General features: G+C 52.4%; 1 protein-coding gene across 1 annotated transcript in view; it reads right to left on the minus strand.

Annotated features, from left to right (window-relative positions):
- Positions 1-7603, minus strand: part of CPT1A (carnitine palmitoyltransferase 1A) — a 62146-nt gene extending 54543 nt beyond the window's left edge. The window contains exon 1 of the mRNA XM_065882310.1: positions 7492-7603. The gene's annotated coding sequence lies outside the window, so the exon portion shown is untranslated. The remainder of the gene's footprint in view (positions 1-7491) is intronic.
- Positions 7604-14056: the final 6453 nt, after the last annotated feature.

The following is a 14056-nucleotide window of genomic DNA, read 5'->3' on the forward strand; positions in this document are numbered from 1 at the left end:
AAGTACTCCACACAAAGTTCTCCTTAAGATTCCTAACGTTACAGCACAGATATAAAATTAGGTCGCTCTGTCGTAACCAAAATGATGTGACTGCAACCAGCAGTAAAACTACAGTAACTACAAATACGGCGGGTGCCAACTCTAAAATTATTCCCATGTTCCAGTATTTCCAGTATTCCCACTAGAGTTGCACGGTTCACAGGCCCACAGGAGCGGACCCTGCCTTCTATTAAAATCCACCTCATCTAGAGGCAAACAGCTGAGCTGGAAATCCTCTGAGAAAAGGTCACCCACAGGAAGCGACAGCTTAGCGCAGCGCGAGTGCCGGGCAGGGTCTCCAGGAGCACAGCCTGTATCCCTCATCAGTGAGGTTGGATGACACTTGCGCTGCCACCCCTGGAAAACCTCCTGTGAGAAGCCAGGGCAGGCAAAGAATCGGCAGCAGCATCTTTAGTGGGGGGCAGAGCAATTATCTTACCATCTACCACATATTCTTCCAAGGTCCGGCGACCAACGCCTGGGAGGGTTCAGCTACCAAAGCTACTCTGCCCTCCAGGACTGGCTCCAACTTGGGGAAACCATGTTCCTGCCATACGTGACCACCAAGGTGGTACCCAGGTTTACCTCAGCACTGCCACCTGAAGCGCATCAAGGAAAGTACCAGGAAGGTTCTGGAAAGGCTTCATCAGCCCAGGGGTTCATGTGTCTTCTCAGGTTCCTTTTTGCTCTTTAGCATTTAGTATTCCTGCCATTTTGCTGTTAATGAGGGTGAGAGGTTAGACGCAGGCAAAAATTAGCAGTAACGGGAAGAAAAACTAAAAGGGCTCCTCTCCACTAGAGTGTGGGCACCCCACCTCTCTGCACACCACGGGCCAGTCCTTATTTCCTTGGAGACATGATCCTCTGTAATTGTGCTCTTGTGTTTGTTCAGCAAGTGTGTACACAAACAAATACAAATTATTCTTTCCCTAATCTGAGGGAGGCATCTTAGAAGCAAGAACATGAGACCCAGAGCTCACTTTAAATTTGGGGGAGGGCTTCGTGCACAGGCAAGGTGCAGGAACTTTCATTTATGAATGGCTACATCTTGAATTGATGACAGAGCACTGAATAGCCGCATTAATTCAACTGGCCACACGGTTCATTTCTCGCAGTGAAGTGTATCATAATAAACCGTTCACATTTACAGTGTAGAGATGCTGAGTCAAGGCAGGGTATAGGGGAAACCTGAATCATGATCCCTTTCTCTATGGCTCTCGAAAAACAACAGCTTCTGCCTACCGAGGTACTGTAAAAATAAAGCAAATTCAAATGTAACACTTATACGGTGCCGTATCAACAAGTAATGGTTAATCGGTTAAATACAGAGAAATGGGATTTCACCAAGAAAAAGAAGTGGGGAGAGGTCATCGAGGGTCACATTTTTAGAAGGAAAATACAGAATGTCTTGGGGACTTCCCTGGCGGTCCAGTGGTTAAGACTCCGCGCTTTCACTGCAGGGGGTGCGGGTTCAATCCGTGATCGGGAACTAAGATCCCGCATGCTGTGCTGAGCGGCCAAAAAAAAAAAGAAAGAAAATACAGAATGTCTTGGCAGGCGTAACCTGCCAATACAATTGTCTAACCCAATTACCTGCACTACCTCTTCAGGTGTTTTTCTCTGTACCCCCATCCAGAAGGATCCCCTCCAGCCTGGCCAACAGGACAGTGGCCTGAGCGAGAACGGCTGGGAGAGGCATGCGTCCACCCAAGAGAAGTCCCCGAACCTCTCCTCTCCACCAGGGTGTGATTCCCTCAAACGTCCCTAAAACCTTGCGGGGGGTGCCCCGTATTTCCCACGCACGTGCTTCTCCTTCGCACCCAGAAGTACAGTTGAACTGGTCAAACCACACGTTACAATCTGGGGGCTGCAGAAGGCAGCCGTATCCATAAAACCCGACTGCGGGGCTTCCCTGGTGGCACAGTGGTTAAGAATCCGCCTGCCAACGCATGGGACACGGGTTCGAGCCCTGGTCTGGGAAGATTCCCACATGCTGCGGAGCAACTAAGCCCGCGAGCCACAACTACTGAGCCTGCGTGCCACAACTACTGAGCCTGTGTGCCACAACTACTGAGCCTGCGTGCCACAACTATTGAGGCTGCACGCCTAGAGCCCGTGCTCCGCAACAAGAGAAGCCACCGCAATGAGAAGCCCGCGCACAGCAACGAAGAGTAGCCCCCGGTCACTACAACTAGAGAAAAGCCCGCGTGCAGCCATGAAGATCTAATGCAGCCAAGAAAAAAAAAAAAAGCCCTGCCTGCGGCCATGGTATTGTTTGCTGGAAGCTGTATTCATTTCACACCCTCAAAGCTACTCTCACACCTGGCCTCTTTTGGATCCTCAGAAAACCCCTGTGAGACAGGAGGACAGCTGTCAGAGGCACCGCCTTAGAGATGAGGAAGTGGAAACCCAGAAACACACACAGCTGATTCAATGTCACATCCAGTGGGCCCTGGGCTGGGGGAGGTGCCAACACCCAGGCCCTCTGCCTGCACCGTGGTCTGGGAAGCAGCCTGTCAGCGGGAGGGGGGCACACGTTTTGGAGAACACAGATCCGGGTTCAAATTCCAGGTCTGCCACTTAGACGTGGCGGGGGGGGGGGGGGGCGGCTAGAGCACATGTCATCGCCATTCGTAAGATCTGTTTCCTGTCAAATAAAGTATGCATGCTACCCATAACTCACATTAGGTCTCCAATGCAGGAACATCCTCTGTACCTTCCCAACTGCAGCCACAGGCCAGCAGCAGTCCTCCAAGAGTGTGGATTTCCATCCTTCCTCTTCCCACTGCGTTTGATACCCCAGCCCAGCGTCTTTGACATTTACCTTTCAGCAGGATTACTGTACTTCACTCCGTGCAACAGTGCCTGCTTGCAAAAGGAGAAAGAAACCAGAACTCCGTGCATGAAATCTTTTTAAGGGCACGGAGAGGCCAACACTTGGGAAAATCAGTGATACCTGTATAATCTTATAAATGAAGTATTATTTCATAAAAAGCAAAGTCCGAGTTACAGCATGTGACGACTTCTTAAAGGAAAGGTTATTTTGTGTTAGTTTTTTTTTTTTTACATCTTCATTGGAATATAATTGCTTTACAATGTTGTTACTTTCCGCTGTATAACAAAGTGAATCAACTATATGTATACACACATATCCCCATATCCCCTTCCTCTTGCATCTCCCTCCCACCTTCCCTAGCCCACCCCTCTAGGTGGTCACAAAGCACCTAGCTGAGCTGATCTCTCCCCGTGCGATGCAGCTGCTTCCCACTAGCTATCTATTTTACACTTGGTAGTGTATATATGTCCATGCCACTCTCTCACTTCATCCCAGCTTACCCTCCCACCCCCGTGTCCTCAAGTCCATTCTCTACATCTGCGTCTTTATTCCTGCCTGCCCCTAGGTTCATCAGAACCATTTCTTTTTTTTTTTTTTTAGATTCCACACATATGTGTTGGCATTCAGTACTTGTTTTTCTCTTTCTGACTTCACTCTATGACAGACTCTAGCTTTTAATACAAACTTGTCAGGGAACTAGATCCCGCATGCCACAACTAAGACCCAGCACAGCCAAATACATAAGTAAATATTAAAAAAAAAAAAAAGAGCCATTTAGGAAGCAGAATCTAGGATGACCCTCAGATTCCTGGGATGGGTGAGTGAACCACCACATGGAGTGTACGAACGATTCCTTTCCTTTTTACGTAGAGAACTCGGTGTCCAACAATTAGCCGATAAGCCTTCGTAAGCTGAGCGTAGCTACCCTATTTTCCAACCCTCCATAGTGGCCACTACCCTACTGTACGCCGGGAGAGGCACACCTCACTCGGCAGCACAATTGCTTTCAATTATTAACTTCCCTAAACATTCCTGGACATAAAAACAGCTCACATGCAAAAAAACTAAAGGACATTCCACTGAACTGAGGCTCTCGGTCACCTAATATTTGCTTGGGGTAAAAGGTGAAGTTCACAAAAGGCAGCAGAATATCAGAAATCAACAAGCAGAAAATATTCCTTGTGTTAAGTAACAGACATTTTTAAGAGTTTCCTTTAGATTATCCATATTTTTACCATGTCGTTAGGATGAACTGTTGACGGTTGGTAGTATTATTCATATATCGCCTATTTTTATGCAACATCTTTCAAAATATAATTACATAGATTATAAATATAATTGTGTACAAATATAATGCAAAGGAAACCCCCTCAAAAAGGCTATTTTACTTACATATCCATGAAAGTTTGGCCTCTGCTTCCCTAATTCTTCCCAATTCTGTATTTTATAAAGCATTGGTTTGTTTCTTTGGCAGTAGGATTTGATGTTGATGGAGCTGTGAGATGTCTGTAACAGATTTTTTTTTTAATGCCCTGTACAGCCTAGACTATTTCTACAGTTGTCAAGGAAACTTAATGGTGGTAGCTTCTGGGGAGGGGTACCGGGTGAGGAGGCCAGCTTTGTGCTGAATTCCCACCTGCACCCCCTTCGTTTTGCACCGTGTGCCTGTAGCACTTATTTTTAAAACAGAAAAGTCCTCGCCGGAAAAGCTCGAGAGGGGCTCAAGCCATTCGAAGAAAGTAGAGGTCTCGTTAAAGTAAGAGAGAGAGTCTCCGAAACACACTTGAAACACACCAGCTTGAACTACGATTTTATTCTTAAAAGCAGCAATTTTTCCGGTATTCAAAGTGCAGGCGCCCACCGGTAACTGAACTGTCAGGTCTGCCAATAATAACCATGCAGAGTGACTAAACATTTTTTCCAACAAAGGAAAAAAATGCATTGGATCAAAGTGCAGAACCAGCCCCGGGCCGGAGCGGGTAAGCGTTTCCGCCTCCCACCTTCCCACCGCCTTTAGACTCCAGGCTGCAACTTTAATTGCTCGCTTGGAACGCGTCCTCACAGGCACTGCCAGCAGCTGCGGTCGGCGCGGCCCGCCCCTCCCCCCCTGGCGTCACGTGACGGCTGAGAAAAGTAGGGGAAAGGTTACCGCGAGCCCCGCCCCCGGCCTGGCGCGCCCCGGGCGTTCAGATCCTGTTCCACCGGGCCGGCCCGGAGCCACGTTCCGGAGCAAGCTGGCGCGCGTCGGCGGCGCTGCCACTCCGGCGACAGCGGGCGAAATGCAGCGCCTTTGGGTGGGAAGGCCGAGCCCTGCATGGTCAACTTTGGGGACAGTTAAGAGTTCGGTGTGCCCGAAGACAACCCACACCAGAAACGCTGCCCCGCGAGCCCAGAGCGCCTCCGGAAGGGGCTCACCGCGCAGCCCAAGGAACAACTAACTGTGCTTCCATGAATGGGCACGCGGGGCCAGGGTTGCGTAAGCCCGGGCCCTCGCCCCAGGACTCCCCGGAGACCCAGGCTTGACCGCTCGGTGACCACGGGGGCTGGAGCTGGGGCCAAGGCCGGGCGGCAGCGACGCCAGCTTTCTTCCTTTCACCTCTGGGTTAGGCCGCTTGTTTTCAGTACAAACTCGAAAGGTTATTTCGGCCTGTGCATGACGCCAATTTCTGCCACTCTTGATACAAAGTATGTGCACTCCTTTAAGATGGCTCTTTTTCTGATTCCAACAGCTGTTCAGATGGAGTTCAATGTGCAAGATCAGGTCTAGCCGCACATCTTTGGAAGGAAACCGTTCATTTACATACGAAAAGCAGCCCCCGGGCACGCAGGGGCAGAACCACCCCAAACTCCAACGAGAATTTTGCATTCAGCTCCTATCGCTTACAACTAAACACTCCCTCGCCTCAACGATAAGCATTATCATCAACATTAATGTTCTCATTTATGCCACGCTCACTAAGAGTCACCTTAAATAATTTGGAAAGGGGGGGTGATTGCTTGCTGGCATAAAAAAATAAATTAATTAAAAGACCAGTGTGTTCGGCCATTTTTTATTCATTTGGTTTGTGGTTTAGAAGGAAATAAGCACGCTTGAATATCTGGAATGACCAGAAACCGGAAGCCTGTGTGAGAAAATGGTGTAACAAAATACACTTTTCAAAAGGTTAAACTGATTTTATTTGGTGACTTACAAAGTTAGCAGTTTCCTACTAAAATCTGCCCTTCAATATTTTAACATCACATGGAGCACAGAGGAAACCGAAAGCAGCTCCGAGTTGGGAATATTAAGTTCTGTATTCAACCTGATTTCTCGAGATTTTTAACTCTTGGAGTTAAAAAAGTAAGATCATCTTTGTTCCGTTCGGCTTTAACGTGAGTCAACCACCGATTTACACTATAAAGACACTGATCCACAGCCTTTCCAAAACGAAAGGAACTGTCTGCTCGCCCAGGCAGTTGGGGTTAGGGGCTGCCGGAATAGGGGCCCCGGAGCCCGGGCTGCTCTACCGCCCTGACCGTGCCGTCCGGGCTCGCAGGCCAAGTTCGCCCAGGCCTGGTCACGTGAAGCGCCCACACCCTCCCACCCCCTGCAAGGCAAGCTCCCCGGCCCGGCGCGACCTTGGGCAGGCTCTCCTCGCCCACCTGCCCTAGACCGCGCGCCGCATGGGGGGATGGAGGATGCTCGCAAGAGGGGACCCAGGCCTGGCGCCTCCATTCGCATCCACCTAGGGCGCTCGGACACCGCCTGGAGTCCCAGCGCCAAGGGCGTGTCCCCACGGCTGCGCTGCGGGGGCGGGAGCCTGGAGGGGGTCGGGAGCCTGGAGGGGGTCTGCGGCGCCCTGCTGAGTCCCTAGCGTCCCTCTGGCTCCCGCTTGGGCCGGCCCGCGACCCCGGGACGGCCCCCCAGACCCAATCCACTCTCGGGGGGGGGAGGGGATGGGGCGAGATAAAGGAAGGGTCAGCGGCGCCCTGCCATATCCCGAGGGCTCAGCATCCATCCCGCCGTCGCGTCCTTTCCACCGCCCTACCGCGGATCCCCAGACCCAATCCACTTCGGCGAGGGGAGTGGGATGCTGGGGAAAGGGAACCGGCAGTCCTGGTGTCCCCTGGCCGGGGGCATCCTGCCAAGTCCGGAGAGTCAAGCGTCCCTCCAGCTCCCATACAGTACCTGCTCGCAAGGCCGACCGATCCTAGGGCAGACCCCGAGACCCAATCAACCCACTCCTGGGAAGTGACGGTGAGATGGGAAGGGAAAGATAGCCGGTGGCCCTACTGGCCCCAGCCCGGAGGCGTCCTGCTAAGTCCGAAGGGTTGAGCATCCCTCCCGCAGCCACACCGGACCTGCCCGCATGCGGACCGACACTGACGCGGACCCCCTGGACCCAATCCACTGCGGGGTATGGGGAGTCCCGCCCCGCTCCGGTTTCGAGCTCTCTAAGAACCGCTGTCCCTCGGCGCCCCGACACAGGCGGCGGCCCCCCGCCCCCCTCCTCGGCCCGGGCCCTTGCAGTCCCCGTCCGCCCCTGGCCCTGGGCCCCGCCGCAGCCAGCCCCCGGCTCCCGCCAGCACACACCCCCCCCCCCACCCCGCGGCGCGCGGCCTTAGCCCGGCCTTACCGAGTCGGTGGACAGAGACGCGGCGACAGCCACAGCAGCAGCGGCGGCTGAGTGAGCGAGGCAGCGAGCGAGCGCCGGGCGGGAGGACAGCGGGCGAGGCTGAAGGCACCCGACGCCGCCCGCGGCCGATTGGCTGAGGCGCGAGGGGCTGTGCGGCGACTCCCGGCGCTCGGCGGGCCAAGGGCGGGACCTGGACGAACGGGGCGGGGCATCAGCAGGGGCGGGGCGCCCTGAGGAGCGGGTCGGGCAAGGAAACTGAGGCTCGCAGGGGTGCTGGGCACCTCCGCCTCTGCCAGCTTGAGGCCTAGGACGAGATTCCTCGCCCTGCGAGCCTCAGTTTCCTCATCTGAAAAATGGGCCAACTCATTAGGGCCATGCCCGTAAAAGCGCTTAGCACAGTGACTAGCTCAAGCTCGCCCTTTATAGGCATTGCCCCGTATAATCCTCACGGCACCCCTATAAATAGCTGATCCTAGCCCGGGTCAGAGAAGGGATCACTAACCTGCCCACAATCACACTAAGAAGATGGATTCGACATTGGGCCCGGGTCTGATTTCAGAGCCCACACTCCAGATTAGACCTTATCCCAGGAGTGACAGCTGATAGGATCTTAAGGCAGCGTGGCTCACGACACCGACACGGTAATGCCTATTCCAGTGACCTTTCTGAGCCCCCTCTTCATATAACTGGGATAAAAATTGCTCCCTTGCTGGGCTTTGGTAAGATTTAGTAAACTATTCACGCGCCTAAAGCATAGTAGGTGCCAGGAAAGAAATGGCTGGAGGTGGGGACAGAGTGACTGATGTGCCTTGTACCGGTCCCTGAGCTGGCACTGGCCGATCTCAGGGTCTAGGTCCAGGCCGAGGGCAGCTGCCACCTGGAGCTACTTCGCGGGGTGGAGGTCCGCGCTTCCCGCGGCGTGAGCAGCCCCTTCCCTATCTCTGCCGAAAATGCTTCCCAGGCCCCAGCGGGTGGTCCCGCATACAGCAGGTGCTCCATAAAATAACCAGTTCTATGAACAAAGACCGGGCTTTCCTAAAAGTCAGCCGCTCCTCCGGGCGGCGAAAACTCCCTGCTGGCCTCTGTCTTTCCAGATGGGTTTCAAAGAGAAAATGAAAGTCCTGTCTAGTTCCGCACCCCCCTCCGCCCCCAGTGCACTGTTGGCGCACACTCTCCGGGCTGTTTTGAATGAAGTCATAGGATAAGTGCAGTTTGTAACACTGGCTTATGTCGTGGACGGGATCCCCTGTCGAGGCACAGAGATGACCGAGGCTTTCACAGTATGTAACGCGCCCCGTGGACACTTAGGCACCCCCTTTGCACCGCAGCAGGCACAAATGAAGCTGTGTGGGCCGTCAATGTGCATCTTTGAGCGCCTGCATCTCTCGGTAGATCGCTAGAAGTGAAGCAGCCAGGTCAAGGGGCACGTGAGACACCTTGGTGACATTTTGGGGCTACTTGCCGAGCTGCCCTCTGGAAAAGCGTCCACCACCCCCCGCCCCTGCCTCCCCGGTTGTGGGAGTGCGGCCTGGTCTCCAGGAGATCACCACCGCTGGCTGTCAATCCTAAAGTGTGTGTGGGGGGTATCTCTCCTTATTTTCATTCGCATTTCTTTGAAGTTAGAAGTTGGAGATTTCGTTCCCCTGCTGGCTCCTGTCTGGCCCGCGAGCGATCCCAGGCCCCGAGCCCCGAAGATCTCGTGGCCCAAGAGGGCAGGTGGTCTGGGCCAAGGCACACTTGCCCGAGGCTCGGCTGCACTACACCTACCCTGGCTCCTCCAGCATCACCTGCGCGCCTCTACCAGCCTGTGGACCTTCCTAGGTTGTACCTCCCGAGTTGGACTGTCGCTCTACCCCATATGCCCTTCCCTCCTCTTCCTGGAACCCCAGCTGTCTGCAGGTCCCCGCCCCAAGGTCACTTTCTCCTTCCCTCCTTGCCCAGTCGTGCGCCCCACAGGGATTGGCCTGGCGTCCGTCTGTTCCCAGGGCTCTGCGGCCTTGACGGTGCACCCCTCCCTGAGTGCTGCTTCAGTGTCACCTGCAGGCCGGGAGGGGCAGGGGCAAGGACCGCGGTCGCCTCCGCTTTCACCTGTGCTCCAGAGGCTGGCCTCTCTCCGGGGACGATAATGAGCCCACGCCTGCTGGCGACTCCAGCCGAGCGGTGGAGGCCTCATTCCCTTCTTGAGCTCTGTTCCTGGGGACTGCAGCTCCCCGGGGTGGCTATTAATAAAGAACTGAGGAACTAGGTCCCTGGGGAGCTCCAGCCCGGTTGGATCCTGAGTTCCCCTGGGGCCAAAAATATCCCAGAGTCTGCCTCAGAAAGTAATCTTTCTTAAGCTCTGTTTTTTTGAAATTCTTCCCGGATTTGATTGGAACACACTGTAGCAGCCGCCTATTGTGGCCATAAGGAACACTTTTTTAAAAAAATGCATGTAATGTTTTTATTATTACTCGGATATTGAACTAGTCCCTCTTTTTTTCTGATTTCTTTAAAGCAAACCCAGAAATCTTGTCGTTTTGTCCACCAGTTCTTGAGTAGGAATCGCTAAAAAAAAGATAAAGGTCCTTTTAAATAAAAAACAGAATGGCAATGCCATTGTCCAACCTAAAATAGAGAAACAGTTGTAATACAAAACTTGTAAAGCCTTCTGGGCCTGTGAAGAGCACAGCTGAGTCCCACTCACCCTTGCCAGCCTCATTTCTTGCTGGCAGCTCCCAGCAGGTTCTGGTCCAAAAGTGTGTGAGATTTTTTGGAACTCAGTTTCTATTTCCCATAGGAAACAATTTTATAATCGCAGAGTTCCGCACTTCTGAACTTGGACCTTGAGCCCCATTGGCAGTGAGTGAATAGTAGCAATTCCACATCAGGGTGGTGACAATGTTTGCTCTGCCAGCATCACTGGGATCTGGTGAGGACAAAACGAGACAATGCAGATGCAAGCAAAGAACGAAGGCGGCTAGACCATGTGCCAGTGAAAGGACCTCAGAGTGACAACGAATTCTTAATTGAATGGGCTTGGCCTACGACCCAGTAATCCTACTCCTGGGTATGCACCAAAGAGAAATGAGAACCCACGTCCAGGCAAAGACTCAGGCAGGAAGGTTTACAGAAGATTTGCTCAAGGTGACAAAAATCCAGAAACAACCCAGATGCCCATCAGCAGTAGAATGGTTAAATAAATCGTGGTTTCTCCACACAGTGTAATAATACACAGCCAGAAAAAAGAGTAAACTACTGACACACACAAGGTGGATGAATCTTACAGAGCTTATGTTAAGCAAAAGAAAGCCAAACACACACACACAAATAAATATACTGTATTATTTCAATAACATAAGTGAGATTTTTTTTTCAGTTTTTTCTTTCTGTTCTCTCTGATAGTTTTTATTTACTTACTTATTTATTTATTTATTTATGGCTGTGTTGGGTCTTCGTTGCTGTGTGCGGGCTTTCTCTAGTTGCAGCGAGCACGGGCTATGGGGGCTACTCGGCTGCAATGCACGGGCTTCTCATCGCGGTGGCTTCTCTTGGTGCGGAGCATGGGCTCTAGGAGCGTGGGCTTTGGTAGTTGTGGCACGTGGGGTCAGTAGTTGTGACTCACAGGCTCTAGAGCACAGGCTCAGTAGTTGTGGCGCAAGGGCTTAGTTGCTCCACAACATGTGGGATCTTCCCACACCAGGACTCGAACCAGTGTGCCCTGCATTGGCAGGCGGATTCTTAACCACTGCGCCACCAGGGAAGTCCCAAGTGAGACATATTAACAGTGGTGATGGCTATTGACCTAGAAATATACAGAGGAGCCTGTGGTGGGGGTGGGGTGGGGGGAGGAGGGGTGTATGAAAATGCCTTGCTCCACATGCATAAGATTATACACTTGGGCTTCCCTGGTGGCGCAGTGGTTGAGAGCCCGCCTGCCGATGCAGGGGACACGGGTTCGTGCCCCGGTCCGGGAGGATCCCACATGCCGCGGAGCGGCTGGGCCCGTGAGCCATGGCCGCTGAGCCCGCACGTCCGGAGCCTGTGCTCCGCAACGGGAGAGGCCACAACAGTGAGAGGCCCACGTACCGCAAAAAAGGAAAAAAAAAAAAAGATTATACACTTGATGGTGTTTTCTCCCTGATGTTAGGCCTCAATTTCATTTTATTCATTTATTTAATTTATTTTTTGACCGCACCTCGCTGCTTGCAGACCTTAGTTCCCCGGCTAGGGATTGAACCTGGGCTCCAGCAGCGAAAGCACCGAGTCCTAACCACTGGACCGCCAGCGGATTCCCATGGCCTCAATTTTAATAATCAAAACTTAAAAAAAGATTTAGAGGTGAGTAGGGCATTGACTGTTGGTGGTAGGGGTGAGGCCATCTGGGTGGTCATGAAATGAAGAGGTGATGAAGCTGAGACCCTGGGTCACCTGGGGCGACTGCGGAGCTGGGGAGGAGAGAAAGAGTGCGGACAGCTGCCAGCTCCTCGCTGGTGCAGGGGAGCGGCAGGGAGAGCAGCGGGGAGAGTGTCCGCAGCCAGGGAGGTGGCAGGGCTGTGGGCAGGAGTGGCAAAGGAAACCTGCGCCCCAGCCCCTCTTCTCCTTCCTGTCCTGTCGCCTCCCCCTCCTCTCCAGGGCGTGGACTCCACTCTCTTTCCTCTGCACCTCACCACACCCAGGGCCCTGCTGGGGCCCTTTTCGGCACAAGGAAGGTGGGCAGAGGTGAGGGTTGCCTTCCCAGGGAGGCATCACAGTGGCCAGGCGTGGACACGCCTGGACCCTGGGCCAGGTCTGCCCCTGGCTGGCTTTGTGGGTGCCTCGCTCCCCCATCTGGGCCTCAATTTCTTCACTTAAAAAAAAAAAAAGGGACTTCCCTGGTGGCGCAGTGGTTAAGAGTCAGCCTGCCAATGCAGGGGACACAGGTTCGAGCCCTGGTCCGGGAAGATCCCACATGCCACAGAGCAACTAAGCCCGTGCGCCACAACTATCAAGCCTGCGCTCTAGAGCCCACGAGCCACAACTACTGAGCCTGCATGCCTAGAGCCCGTGCTCCACAACAAGAGAAGCCACTGCAATGAGAAGCCCGCAGACCGCAACAAAGAGTAGCCCCCACTCGCCACTACTAGCGAAAGCCTGTGCGCAGCAACGAAGACCCAACGCAGCCAAAAATAAATAAAATTTTTAAAAATTAATTAATTAAAAGAAAAAAACGAGGACGTTGGGCTGGGCCGATAATGAGCAAACTTTTCACCACCATTCTTTTTGTTTTTAATTGAAGTATAGTTGATTTATAATGTGTTCATGACTGCTGTACAGCTGAGTGATTTCTTTATACACATATACATATTCTTTTTCATATTCTTTTCCATTATGGTTTATCACAGGATACTGAATATAGTTCCCTGTGCTGTACAGTAGGACCTTGTTGCTTATCCATTCTATATATAATAGTTTGCATCTGGGAATCCCAAACTCCCAATCCATCCCTCCCCTTCCCGCTCCCCCTTGGCAGACACAAGTCTGTTCTCTAAGTCTGTCACCACCATTATTTATTTGAGGAAGCAGCAATTCTAGTCACTTAGGGGTGTGAACTCCAAAGCTAGACGGCCTTCAAACCCTGACTCAGCTGCTTCCCAGCTAAGTGATCCTAACATCTATGTCCTGTGGTTTCCTCACCTGGAAAATGGGGAGAGGAATGGAAGCTGCCTTGGAGGATCCTAGTGAAGATTGCCTGAGTAGCTGATGGGAAGCCCTTAGGACGTTCCCCAGTACACAGTAGGCGCCATATAAATGTTGGCTGTGATTATCCTTCTCCCTCTATGGAGCGCATGTTTTAAAAGCTTTTGTCTATAAACAGCACATTTAATGACTTATTTCCTCATTTATTAATCAGAAACATGGGCACAATTGCCATCTTACAATCAGCATGAGATGTATTCATTCCTTCAAGAGCTGCTTGCCTCTAAGCGCAGGGATCGCCAAGACCTGCTGGGCTGCCAGCCGGGGGCAGACGACATGCGCACTCTGATCCATGTAGGTTCGTTTCAGATAAATGTGGGACCTTTCTAAGGCTATTTGGAAAGGTCCGAATAGCTCAGAGGTCAGCATTATGACCTCCTCAGATCCCAGTCATCTCTGAGGGTCCCACCAGCCAGCCCACCTGGAGAATGTGAGCTCGGGCCAGGACCTGAGCTCCTTGGTGTGACCAGAGCAGCGTGCCGGGCAAAGAGCAGGTGACACCTCAGCAGATGTTCCTTGAAGCTGGCATCTTGTCTGGCCTGCCTGGACCCCAGAGATGGGGAAGAGGTGACCAGCTTGCAGCACATTTGAACTGATATCCAAATAAACATCGGCAGAAGACTTCTGTGTCAAGATGCTAATTCTTCCCCTTTGCAGAAGGAGATGAGGAGGTAATACCTTGAGTCAATAATTTTGAAACTTGGGAGTTGCAGGCAGTCACTGACCCTTTGGAAACCCGATGACAGCTACAGAAAAACACACACACACGTCAACAGTGGTAAATAATTTCAGTCTTGGACCTTCCGAAGCCCATTTATCAACTCCTGACCCACATAGATTAAGAATAATG

The sequence above is a fragment of the Phocoena phocoena genome, chromosome 8 (assembly GCF_963924675.1).
Source record: "Phocoena phocoena chromosome 8, mPhoPho1.1, whole genome shotgun sequence".
Taxonomy (NCBI): domain Eukaryota; kingdom Metazoa; phylum Chordata; class Mammalia; order Artiodactyla; family Phocoenidae; genus Phocoena; species Phocoena phocoena.